The 14,222-nt window shown below is 39.7% G+C and overlaps 1 pseudogene; it reads right to left on the reverse strand.

Moving 5' to 3' along the window:
* Positions 1 to 12,963: 12,963 nt before the first annotated feature.
* LOC110540778 (small ribosomal subunit protein uS4-like) lies at positions 12,964 to 13,906 on the reverse strand (annotated as a pseudogene).
* Positions 13,907 to 14,222: the final 316 nt, after the last annotated feature.

Genomic DNA, 14,222 nt, shown 5'->3' on the forward strand with positions numbered 1-14,222 from the left:
CAGGTAAATGCAGCAGGCCTTATCAGGCCCAACAGGTAGAGCTTTTCCTACACGTGGAGTGAAATCACTTGGAACTTGTACACAGAATATAATGCCCACTCATCAGGCCAGGTTGAGAGAATAGAGCTCTTTAAAATGACACTGGCTAAATACTACAAAGAAACAGGCCTCCCTTTGCCAGATAATTTGCCACTTATTTGTTTATTGTGTGTAGTACAGCCTGTAAATATGGTTACTCTCCTTTGGCAGTCACATTTGGATACTCACCTCCACTGCTCTCAAAGGACTCAGAGCACTCCCAAGAGTGTGGACATACTTGCTTCCAAAGGTTCTTGAAAGATCTGGTTAGAAACTGCACAAAAAATTTCCACTCCTTCAGTTCTTAAAGTTGCAGGTATCAGTAAGTGGATGCATGACAGCCACTCCAAAGTTGCTGTGGACCTGAGCCAGGAGGGGATAGTGAGTGTCAACCCAGACCAGCCTCTGAAATTGACCATCTCAAATATGAAAGTGCAAACAACACTTACTCTTCCCTCTGATTTCATTCCCGATCCTGTGGCCACATACTTAAGCCAGCCCCTGTTCAGCCTCTTTGACCTTGTCACATAGATTAGTCTGGAGAGCAACCTTGTTCTAAAACAACTTCAGTGCCCAGACACCCATCAATATAACTATCTATCCCCCCCAAGACAGGTTCTGCCATTTGTCATTCAGATGTGCTTCTATTCAGAAGTAAATCAGCCATGGATCATTGGACTTCATAATTCTGTAATGGAACTATCCAAAAGAATAAAACAGACTATACCTTAGCTGATGATAACCTATGTAAAAGTAATCAGAGTTTGGGAGAGAGAGACAGAGAGAGAGAGAGGAGAAGAAAGAGGAGGAAGAAAGGAAGAAGGATATGCTGCTGCTGCTTCTGCTGCTAATGATGATGATTGTGAGGAAAGCTATTGGTCTTATCTTAAATAGTGGTCATTTGTTGGCATCACTATAAAAGGGACCTGGAACAGAGCTTTCACAGAGGAACAAGGAGTCAATGCCATGATAAGCCTTTGGTTGGGGTAAAGCATGGAGGAATAACATGTGAAATGACCACAAAAAAGCCCTTTATCTGGGACATTTCTTAAAATGCTGGCTTTAGTAAATGCCAGCCATTAGCCCCTTTACTTGTCAGGACTGCTGGATATAGTTACTTGCAAGCCTGGTTACATATACTGAAGTAGTAATGACTAGCCAAAGCTGGACAACAGTACAAAAGGGATGTGTTTAACTGAGACATCTGATAGGTCATACAAAAAGCCTAAAGTGTGGTAACTAAAAATGCTGTACCAGACTAGTTAAAAGAGTAGTAGGTCCTAATGGTACACACCAAGCCTGCCCTAGAGGTGTTCGCACCTGCTACCCAGGAGACAGTTGAAGATGGGTATTCTTGGCCCCATGTGGCTTAGATGTGCTTCCAGGAAAGGAGGTGTGGAATTCCTATCTCATAGATTCAAGAAATAAGAGCACTTCTGTACTTTTACTAGTCTTGTTATCAATGCTACTGCAATAGGCATCTGTGGTGAGGTGAATTAAAATGGTCCCCAGAGACTCATAGGGAGCAGCAGCAATACTAGAAATGTGGCTTTGTTAAACCAAGCATGTCACTAGGATTTGAGGTTTCAGAAGCTCAAGCTAGGCCCAGGGTCACTCTCTCTTTGTTAATGCCTGACAATCCAGATGTCAATCTCAGCTACCTCTGCAGCACCATGTCTGCCTCTGAGCCACCATGCTTCCTGCTGTGATGATAAGGGACTAAACCTCTGATCCTGTTTGCCAGCCTCAAAAGTTTTCCTTTATAAGAATTTCCTTTATACAACTTCTCATGGTGTCTCTTCACAGCAACAGAAACTCTAAGTCAGTATCCAACAAGTTCTACATAGCCAGCCATACTTAGATCGAAAAGAATGTGATTATTGCTCAGGAAAGCAGAATGGCTCTTCAGAATGAGATTCATCTGCAGCAGTGATTCTCAGAAATCCTAGAGGATTAGACTTGATTATCACCAAAAAGAAAGAATAAACATTCAATGAGGAACGCTGTTTTATCATAATTAGCCAAGGATAATATGAAAAAATGCCAAAATGTTATTTAAAAAGATTAAGGCTAGAGGTACAAACAAGTGCCAATAGATTACATTTCAGATACTATGCCAAGAAGACCAAATCATTTTTCAATTAGATCCATAAGGTGTTATGAAGGTGAAGAAGAGAGAATAAAGTAGAAAAGGCCAAATGGCACTGACTTAATGATTTATTTAGTGATTTACTTAAAGCATTGCTTGTACTATCTAGTTTCCAATAATTACTTCACTGTGTCTTAATCATTGTTCTAGTGTTATAAAAAGACACAATGACCAAGGCAACTCTTATAAAAGGAAGCACTTAATTGGGGATTTGCTTACAGCTTCAGAGGTTTACTCCATTATCATCATGGTGGAAGCACAGTGGTACTCATGATACTGAAGACACATTTGAAAGCTGTATCCTGATTTGCAAAGCAAATCAGGCAGAGCAAGAACTTGGGCCTGCTTTGGGCTTTAATAACTCAAATCCCAACGCCAGTGGTGACAGACTTCTGAAAAGGTCACACCTCCTTCTAAACCCATCAAACAGTTCCAGTCACTGGTGATTAAGCATCCCATATGGCTAAGCATATCAACTTATTCAACCACCACAACTTGCATACTGAAACAAGATGACCTGAAGAAATAATTGAAACAACGAGCCATTGCCCTTAATAACCAGCAATGTACACTTCTCTAAAACATCACCTTCTTGTCTGCCATAGCTTGTCTTAGAGTATGAGAACACAAACTCCTTTCAGAGCTATCTTGGCTTCTGCCCACCAGAGAAGCTTCTCTTTTCAATTCTTATTAGTGTCAGAGTGCTTATTCCAGGAAGATTCAAACAACACTAGGATATTATTTAATCATATTTTATACTACACATTTGACTTTACATTTATATTAACAGTATGGACAAAAACACTTTCTAGCAAATTCCTAACTCCATTTGTAGCTTCATGTGTCATTCTTACTTTAAAATTAGATAATTTCGTCTTTAAAGTTTTTTTTAGAAAATATAGATGTCTTAAAATTAATATCTTGAAATAAAAATTTAAAGCATATAAAAAAAAACTTGTTAACACTAAAAAAAATTTAAAGCATGATATTTTTATAATTTATTTTTATTTTCTTTTTAAATTTATTTTACATCCCAAAAGTGTCCCCTTCCTCCTCTTCTCCCCATCTCCCCTTCATGTCTTCCCCCCTCCCTTTCTTCCAGAAAAAAGGGAGCCACTCTCCCCCTATATCAACCTTCCCCAGCACATCAAGTCACATCAGGACTAAGCATATCTTTATCTCCTGAGGCCAGTTAAGGCCACCCTGCCAGGGGGAAGTTACCCAAAATTAGAAAATAGAGTCCATGTTAGAAACAGCATCCTTCTCCACTTGCAAAGCAACCCATATGAAGACCAAGCAGCCCATCAGTTACAAGTGTACAGGAGGCCTAGGTGCAGATCATGCATGTTCCTTAGTTGATGTCTCAGTTTCTGAAAGCCCTCTGGGGACTAGGTTAGTTGTCTCTGCTGGTCTTCTTACAGGGTTCCTGTCTCCTCCGTGTCCTTCCATCTTTCATCCAACACTTCCACAGGACCCCCGGAGCTCTGTCCCATGCTTGGCTGCAAGTCCCAGCATATGTCCTAATCTGATGCTGGCTGAAGCCTCACAGACTGCAGTCAAATTAAGCTTTGTCTATTTTAAAACAAATTCTTATACTATTTATATAATTAATGACATTGAAAATTCATTAGGCTGGAAATTAGCTCAAAGACAGAGCAAATATTTGCCTAGCATATATTAGAACCTTGTTTTAATTCCTACTATCACAAAAACTACAAAAGAAAACCACTAAATTATTTTTTATTTTTTAATAAATAAGAATTTTAAACATTTCTAGATTAAAACATTCTTGTAGTTCATATCTATTTCTTTATACATGCAAACATTTATTAAAGTTTATTTCTACCAACAACTTGATTGAAGAATTACTTAGAGTATTAATGATATATACTTTGGGTGTGTTTGTTAGAGAAGAAAATGAGAAGGGAAGAGCTTCCCCAAATGTGGATGGCACTATTCTATATTCTGTACATTCCTGAGCTCAATAACAAGAATAAAGGAAAAAGCCAGTTGAGTTCTGATATTTCCACTCTCTGCTCCTTGATTTGCCCAGATATGAGCAAATTTCTCCAACCACAACTGTGAGTTATTGCCACCGTTCTTTTTTTTTTCTAATCAGTTACATTTTATTAACTCTATATCCCAGCCATGTCCCGATTCCTCATTCCCTCCCAGTCCCTCCCTCCCTCCCTCATCTCCACTGTGACCCTTCCCAAGTCCACTGATGGGGGGACCTCCTCCCCATTCATCTGATCCTGTTTTATCAGGTATCATCAGGACTGGCTGCAAAGCCCTCCTCTGTGGCCTAACAGGACTGTTCCTCCCTTGGGGGGTGGGGAGGCCAAAGAACCAGTCATTGAGTTCCTGATAGAAATAGTCCTTGTTCCCCTCACTTTGGGAAACCAACTGGTTACTGAGCTACCACAGGCTACATCTGAGCAGGGGTTCTAGGTTATATCCATACATGGTCCTTGGTTGAATGTCAGTCTCAGAAAAGACCCTGTGCCCAGATATATTTGGTCATTGTGGAGCTCCTATCCTTTCCCCATCAGACTAACTCCCCTTCTTTCTTATGATTCCCTGTACTCTGCCAAAGGTTTGGTCATGAGTCTTTGCTTTGACAACACTGCTAGTTAGAGTCTTTCAGATGTGCTCAGTAGACTCCTGTCATACGTTCAATGAACATCCCATCTGTCTTTCTAAACAAGGATTGATCCTCTTACCCCATGTCCACTCTCTTGATTATCTTTTTTAGGTGTATAGATTTCATTATGTTTATCATATCTTATAGGTCTATATAAGTGAGTATATACCGTGTTTTTCTTTCTCCTTCTGGGATATTTCACTCAGAATGATCTTTTCTAGATCCCACCATTTGCCTGCAAATTTCATGATTTCCTCCTTTTTGATTGCTGAGTAGTATTCCATTGTGTAAAAATACCACAATTTCTGTACCCATTCCTCCGTTGATGGACATCTGGGTTGTTTCCAGGTTCTGGTTATTATAAATAAAGCTGCTATAAACATGGTTGAGCAAGTATCCCTTTTGTGTACTTGAGCAAACTTTGGGTATATACCTAGCAGTGGTATAGCTGGGTCTTGAGGAAGCACTATTCCTAATTGTCTTAGAAATCGCCAGATAGATTTCCAGAGTGGTTGTACCAGTTTACATTCCCACCAACAGTGGAGGAGGGCTCCCCTTTCTTCACAACCTCTCCAGCATGTGTTGTCACTTGAGTTTTTCATCTTGGCCATTCTGATGGGTGTAAGGTGAAATCTCAGGGTCGTTTTGATTTGCATTTCCCTAATGGCTAATGAGGATGAGCATTTCTTTAAGTGTTTCTCTGCCATTCGATATTCGATACTCTGAATTCTCTGTCGAGAATTCTCTGTTTAGCTCTGTTCCCCATTTTTTAATTGGATTACTTGGTTTGCTGCTTTTCAGTTTTTTTAGTTCTTTGTATATACTGGATATTAGTCCTTTATCAGCTAAAGGGTTAGTGAAGATTGTTTCCCAATCTGTAGGCAGTCGTTTTGTTTTGATGACAGTGTCCTTTGCTTTACAGAAGCTTTTCAGTTTCATGAGGTCCCATTTATTGATTGTTGCTCTTAGAACATGTGCTGTTGGAGTTCTGTTCAGGAAGTTGTCTCCTGTGGCAATGAGTTCTAGGCTGTTCCCAACTTTTTCTTCTAACAGATTTAGCATATCTGGTTTTATGTTGAGGTCCTTGATCCACTTTGACTTTAGTTTTGTGCAGGGTGATAAATATAGATCTATTTTCATTTTTCTGCATGTGGACATCCAGTTGGACCAGCACCATTTGTTGAAGATGCTGTCTTTTCTCCATTGAATGGTTTTGGCTTCTTTGTCAAAAATCGAGTATTCATAGGTGTGTGGGTTTATTTCTGGGTCTTCTATGTGGTTCCATTGATCCTCCTTTCTGTTTTTATGCCAATACCATGCAGTTTTTATTACTATTGCTCTGTAGTACAACTTGAGATCAGGGATGGAGATACCTCCAGATGATCTGTTGTTGTATACAGGATTGTTTTGGAGATTCTGGGTTTTTTGTTTCTCCATATGAAGCTGAGAATCTTTTTTTCAAGGTCTGTAAACTATTGAGTTGCTATTTTGATGGGAATTGCATTGAATCTGTAGCTTGTTTTTGGCAGGATGGCCATTTTCACAATGCTAATCCTACCAATCCATGAGCACAGGAGATCGTTCCATCTTCTGTTATCTTCTTCAATTTCTTTCTTCAGAGACTTGAAGTTTTTCTCAAACAGGTCTTTCACTTGCTTGGTTAGTGTCACCCCAAGGTACTTTATGTTATTAGTGGCTATTGTGAAGGGTGCTGTTTCACTGATTTCTTTCTTGGCCCTATTTTCTTTGGTATACAGGAGGGCTTCTGATTTTTTGAGCTGATTTTGTATCCTGCCACTTTGCTAAAGGTGTTTATCAGCTGGAGGAGTTCTCTGGTTGAATTTTTGGGGTCGCTCATGTATACTATCATATCATTTGCGAATAGTGACACTTTGACCTCTTCCTTTCCGATTTATATCCCCTTGATCGCCTTTAGTTGTCTTATTGCTCTGGCTAGGACTTCAAGTACTATGTTGAAGAGATATGGAGAGAGTGGGCAGCCTTGTCTTGTCCCTGATTTCAGTGGGATTGCTTTAAGTTTCTCTCCATTGAGTTTGATATTAGCTATAGGCTTGCTGTATATTGCCTTTACTATGTTTAGGTATGTGCCTTGTATCCCTAATCTCTCCAAGACTTTAAACATGAATGGGTGTTGGACTTTGTCAAATGCTTTTTCAGCATCTAAGGAGATGATCATGTGGTTTTTCTCCTTCAGTTTCTTCATGTGGTGGATTACATTGATGGATTTCTGTATGTTGAACCACCCTTGCATGCCTGGGATGAAGCCTACTTGGTCGTTATTGCCACCTTTCTTAACAGAATGTATGGTGCCTCATAGTGTCTATGAAAAAATGAATCCAAATAAACTGTTTAATACCTTAATTGTTGCTTGTAGGCTGACAACATAGCTTTCCTTGCAATGAAAAAGACATGGTATTGATTCCTGGAAACCCACAATAAAAAAAAAGTCAGTCATCAAGTGTGGTGGTCTACACCTGTAAACTCAGGGCTGGGATAGCTGAGACAGATGGCTTGCTGGCCAGCCAAGTCTACTAGAAAAGTTCTAAGTCAGTAAGACATCATGATGCCTTCAAAAAAAGGTGAGTAGACATCTGAGACACTAAGGTTGTTCCCTGATCCCCACATGCACACAACCACACTCACATATATATGTACATCCCATCCACACATATACACAACTCTAAAATGCTTATTAGACATTTAATATCAGTAACAAAATAACTCATTTATTATTTTGCTTTGTTCCTGTAAGAAAATACAGAAGATTACAAAGATTAAAAACAATAGTAATTCACCTTTTTTTCCCTATTATAACAGGGTCTTGTTATGTAGCCCAGACCTTCTTGATCTTGCGATATTTCTAACTCTGCGGACTTAATTCTGAAATTAAACATGTGTACCAGAACGTCCTGCTCAATAATTTTTCTTTAGATGCTTAGGTCAGTTAAAACATAAGTTATAGGCTTGTTGATATAGGCTACATATAAGAAACAAAACCAACTTGTTAATTAAAAAAAATGGTGTTTTATACTACGGGCCTGTTGTAAGTGAAAGTGAATCTTCAAGCAAATACTGTTCATTTGGAGAGTCAAGAAATTGAGCCTACTTATTTCTACCACCTTCTAGCAGCTTATAGATCATAACATCATGACTTTTCTAAAAAATACTAAGTTACCACTACAAAAGTATGCTATTGCTTGTGATTTTTTTTATGGTCAGATACAAGGATTTGCATGATCATATCTTTCCTCCTTGACAAAGTTAAAATATAATAAGATAAAACAAAAACTGTGTAGACAAGGCAATTGAACCGAAGGAACATGAATCAAAGAACCATTCATGCACAGTCCCATAAAAATATTAAGTTAAAACCCACATTAGACATCTACTTGCTGCAATCTCTGTGAGTTAAAATGAGTTTTGTTTAGATGATTCAGAAGTTCTTGTTCTCCTCATACCCTATGGTTCTTATACTCTTTCCCCCTTCTTCAGGGTTTCCCAGGCTCTGGGGGAGTGATTTTATGGAGATATCCCATTTAAAGCTGTGTGTTCCAAGGACTCTACGTGTGATGTCTGGCTGTGAATCCTATTTCTGTTTGCTGTTCTGAACCTCTTAGAACTACTTTAATTATATTCCATAAGTTTCAGTATTCTGTATATTCATTTTCATTCAATTCTAGAAAATCTTTAATGTTTTTAATTTGTCCTAAGCCATTTTTCATTCAGTAGAGAGTTGTTCAGTTTCCATGAGTTTGAAAGCTTTCTGTTGTTTCTGTTGTTATTGGTATCCAGCTTAATCCGTGGTTGTCTGATAGTTATTTTAGCTTTCTTGTATCTGTTGAGACTTGCTTTGAATCTATGTATGTGGTCAATTTTGAAGAAAGAACCATGATGTGCAGAAAAGAAAGTATATTCTTTGTGTTTGGGTGAAATGTTCTGTAGATATCTGTTAGGTGCATTTGGTTGATAATGCCTATAAGGTACAGCATTTCTTTGTCTGGTTTTTGTTGGATCACCTGTCCATTGGTGAGAGTGGGATACTAAAGTCTCTCACTATTAGTATGTGAAGGTCAATACATGATGTAAATTGTAGTAGTATTTCTTTTACAAACTTAGGTGCCCTTGTGTTTCTGGCAAGAATGTTAAGAATTGGAATATCTCCTTGGTGGATTTTCCTTTGATGAGTATGTAGTGTCCTTACATATCTCTTTTGATTACTTTTGGTTTGAAGTCTATTTTATTAGACATTAAAATGGCTACTTCACCTTGCTTCTTGGGTCCATTTGCTTGGACTATCTTAATTCAACCCTTTACCCCAAGGAAATCCTTGATATCTATCCTTCATGTTTTGGTGTATTTCTTGGAAGTAGCAGAAGGATAGATCCTGTTTTCCATTCATTCAATAATTTATTTTCTTTTATTGGAGAATTGAGACCATTGATATTGAGAGATGTCACTGAGTAATGATTGTTGCTTCCTGTTATTTTATCTTATCGGTAGTAGTGATGGATATCTGTGTTTGAGAGAGAGAGACAGAGAGAGAGAGAGATATTCAAGGGCATGGTTAAGTCTAGGTTCTAGTTTTCTTTCTAGAACCTTCTTTACAGCTAGATTTGTAGATATGTATGATTTAAAACTGACTTTATCATGGAATAGCTTGATGACTGGAATCTTGCTAGGTAGAGTGGTCTGTTGTTTCTTACAATCTGTAGCAAATCCTTCCAGGCCCTTCTGACTTTTAGAGTCTCCACTGAGATGTCAGGTGCAATTCTAATAAGTGTACCTTTACATATTACTTGTTCTTTTTTACATGCAGCTTTTAAATCTTTCTTTGTTATATACATTTAGTATTTTGATTATCATGTGTCAATGAACCTTTTTTTCTGGATCATTCTATTTGGTGTTTTGTCTGCTTTTTGTACCTTTATAGACACCAACTTCTGGAGGTTAGAAAAATGTTCTTCTAAGATTTTGTTAAAAATATCTTCTAGGCCTTTGAGCTGATTTTCTTCCTCTATTCTTATTATTCCTAGGTTTATTCTTTTCATAATGTTCCTGATTCTCTGGAGGTTTTGTATCAAGAAATTTTTAGGTTTCACATTTTGACTGATGTATTTATTTCTTCTATCATATCTTCAACACTTGAGATCTTCTCTTCCATCTCTTGTATTTTGTTGGCGAAGTTTGACTCTATAATTCCTGTTCAAATTCCATTGAAGAATTCCTTCTGTTTGGGTTTTCCCTATTGATTCTAGTCCGATTTTCAGGTGTTAAACAGTTTTCTTCATTTCCTTTCACTATTTTTTTGTGTTTTCCTTCATTTCCTTAGATCATTTCTTCATACAAACTATCTGTTTGTGTTTCCGTGGATTAGAATTTCTCTATTTCCTCATATCGTTTGTTTGCATTTTCCTGGATTTCTTCAAGGGATTTTAATTTTCTCTTTAAGAACTCTATCATCTTCATTCAGGATATTTTACAGTCTTTTACTTGTGTTTCAGCTATGTTGGAATATTCAGTGTTTGCTTTAGTGAAAAGCTGGGCTCTGGTGGAGATATACTGCCCTGGTTGTTATTGATTTGTATACTGGTTTGTAGACATGTGGGATTGGGATTATTATAGGTCTATGTGTTGATTTTTGGATTTGTCTTTGTTGGGTGAGTGCTTTTTTTCTTAGTTTCTGTTTCCCTTCTGGATTCCTGAAGAATGTGATGCCTACATGTTGCCTGGCATTTTTTTTTTCTTTGAACCTCGTAGTTTTGGTCACTAGGGGTTTCAGGTAAAAAGTGTTTCTGGGTAATGGGAGCTGACTCTTAGGATTGGGGATAAAGGAGTTCACAGGAATGAGGACAGCAGAGTGTTCAACCAGGATCTGTCTATTTCAGTCACCTTGGAATGTGAAGTAACTGTGAAGAGAGTTCACCCAGAAGGTCTGCTTTGATTCTGGGAATGAGACTGGTGCATTGTCTAGGATAGAAAAAGAAGTAAAGACTTATAGACAGCCTACCTGCTTCCCTGGCTGTAGTGGCCTTTGTGTTAGCAGGTGCTACCTGCTGGAGTTGGGGTCTAGATAAATCAACAATTGGGGAGAAGAAGGCTAGGAAGGGAAGGTCTGTGGAATCCACAGAAGATATGGCAGAGAGTGAAGGAAGACTGCAGCACCTGTTCTGTTGCAGAGATGTAAGGATAAGACTTGGGGACTGAGTTGGAAGGAGAGAGAACAGGAAATGTCTTCAGTCAGCTTCTGTTTACCTCATCTACTTAGCTAATGTTTTTGTGCAGAATGCCTTCTTGTTTTGGAGGCTGTGGTATGGATGAGTTGGGGAACCGAGGTTGGAAGAGAAGATCTTTATAATCCATTGAGAATTGGCTCAGAGAAGAAAGGGAGACTGTAGCAGGTGTGCGATAGAATTGAGGATGAGACTGAAGTAAATGGAATTAGAGAAGCATAAGTGTGGTGAAGACCTGCAGTCAGCTTATCTACTTTCCTGGCAAGCATGGCCTTTGGATTAAGAGGGAAAAAATATTAGAAGGGAAAGATCTGTGGGATCCACAGTAGATAAGGGTGGAGCTAAGTGCAGAAAAGGCTGAAGCAGGTGTTCTGTTGCAGAGATGTGGAAGAAATTGAGGGATTGGGTCTGAAGAGAAGAAAAGTGAGCAGTCTGACTATCTAATCCCCTGGCAGGTGTGGCTTTGTGATTTCTTTTTTAAACCATAAGTTCTATTTGTATACTGTTCAGATAGGATATATATAGAGAGGAGCAGAACCAATTGATTACATCTTAAAATAGGAACAGCCAAATCATCCCAGAGAAGCTGAGAACCCACTAGTTACTCATCCTTGGGGCTGAACATCTCAACAGCCAGAGTATTCCCAAGATAGCTATCTCTTTCTGGAGAGCAACAGCATGTAGCTGCTCAGTATTCATAGCAGGGTGCCTCAGTACTTCCAATCTAATTTGCCAGAAGACCAGAGGGCTCCTGGAGAGTTGTTGGTTCCTTTTGCAGCATAAACTCTTGAAAACACTAGTACTGCAATCAGCAAAGCAACCAGCAACAGCAGAAACAATAGGTCAAATCAACTAGGTGCCCAGAGGGAAGCCCAATTGAACAAAAAGTGAGATAAGCTTTCTTCTGTTTTACATATTTTTCTTTTTGGTCCAAAAAATTACTTCCAGTATTCTCTAAAAGGCTGGTTTTGTGAACACAATCTCTTCTAGTCAATTTATATCATGAGAAGATTTTATTTTGTCATTCAATTATGCATCTTAGTTATGGTTTCTTTATTATTATTAATTTACTTATTTATTCATTTTACAGCCTAATCTCAACTCCTCTTCCTTTCTTCCCAGTCCCACCCTCACACCCCTCTTCTCACCATTCCACCTTTCCCTACTCCTCAGAAAAGGGGAGGCCACCCATGAGTACCAATCCACCTTGACACATCAAGTCACAGAAAAACTAAGAGCATCCTCTCCTATTGAAGTCAGACAAGGCAGCCCAGTTATGGGAAAGAGATCCAAAGGCAGACAACAAAGTAGGAGAGAGATCCCTGCTCCAATTGTTAGGAAACCCACATGAAGAAAAAGCTTCACATTTGCTACATATGTGTAGGGGCCTAGGTCCAGCCTATGCATGTTCTTTGGTCAGTGGTTCAGTCTCTGTAAGCAGTCATGTGAGCAGGTCTTCTTGCGGTGTCTCTGACTCCTCTAGCTCCCTCAGTTCCCCCACCCACACACACACACACTCTTCCACAAGGGTCACCAAGCTCCACCTAATGTTTGGCAGTGGGTCTCAGCAGCTGCTTCTATCAGCTGCTGAATGAAGCCTCTCGGAAGATAGTTACACTAGGCTCCTGTCTACAAGCATAGCAGAGTATCATTAGTAGTATCAGGGGTTGGCTTTCTTCCATATAGTGGTTCTCAAGTTGGCCCAGTGATTGGTTTGCCATTCCCTCAACCTCTGCTCAATCTTTATTCATACACTTTTTTTTCTTTTTTCAAGTGTCAATTCTTAGTTTTATTAGTCAACTGGAAAACTAAACAGTCTTCCAGTCCAGGAAGGTATTAATTTAATCCACTTCCTCTTCATCACCAGGTTTAGCACCACACTGGCCTTTCTTGGCTTTATTCCTCTTCACTTGGCCTGGGCAGGCACCACCATAAGGAGAACCAAGGGAGAAGTCAATGTGCTTCTGGGAGTCTGGACAGACAATGAAGGATGGGATGTTCAAGACCTGCTTGCGGACCATGATAATACTGGTGGATAAGCACACGGACATGGAGAATAGATTTAAGCCAGGCTCAGCTTAAAGAACTGGGTCTGCACCTAAATGAACATCTGTACAAAGTCCCAATTTATTTCTAATATCAGAGATCAGACCTCTACTCTTGCCTGATGCGTCTAAAACAAAAAGGGGGAACTGTAGAGAGCTGCGGAATGCTATGCCTTAAAGATGGAGCTGGTTTCCACCTTCCACCTTCCCGATGGTGAGTGCTCTCTGTCACGAACAACTCCACATTTGGCTAAGGCCGAGGATCTGGCTTGCTTCCATGTATGTGGACCTATCTGCATTGCCCCCGTGGCACGCCTGGGTTGGCTACCCAGAGGCTATTTAAGCTGTGGGCTGGCTTTCCCTGGGGTCCGAGGATTGTTCAATGTTCCTGAATAAACTGCATTGAAAAAAAAAAAAAAAAAAGAACTGGGTCTGCAGCCTCCTCACCAGGAAACCCCTAATCTTCAGGCCCAGAATATAACCCAGCTTCATCATGCCCTCGTCCATCACCCAATGAGAACAAGTTGCCTCAGTAGAACATTGCCTTCGTCCAGTATAAGCAGCACCCAGGAAGCCTTTCGGATCTTGGCCAAGGTAAACTTGACCCTCCACACCTCATGTTTGTTCTGGAGCCATACTCTCCAATCAACTTCTATTCCTAGTCAAAACGCAATTTCTTGAAGGGTCTCTGTGGGGTCACATAGGTTTTGTGACAAACCAAGCATCTGGCAAACAGCATGTTGACTTCCCTAGGCCCAGTGGGCCTATGAATTCACTCTTGTGACAAAGAGTCCTATGTTTCTTATAGGCAGGAAAAATTTTGAGTTGAAGGTATTGTGGATGGGTTAGTTTTCCCCTTCCCCCACTGGAAATCCCTCCTGGGAACAAGAGGTAGCAACATCAAGCTCCATATCCTCCCACTACTAGGAGTCTCAGCTAGGGTCACCCCCATAGACTCCTGGGAGCCACCTCATCCCAGAAGCCACCCCACCCCAGAAACATACCCCCTTACAATTTCCTTTCTCTTTCCTAGCCCTCTTCCTCCCTCTCCACAC

The sequence above is a fragment of the Meriones unguiculatus genome, chromosome 8, assembly GCF_030254825.1.
Source record: "Meriones unguiculatus strain TT.TT164.6M chromosome 8, Bangor_MerUng_6.1, whole genome shotgun sequence".
Lineage (NCBI taxonomy): Eukaryota > Metazoa > Chordata > Mammalia > Rodentia > Muridae > Meriones > Meriones unguiculatus.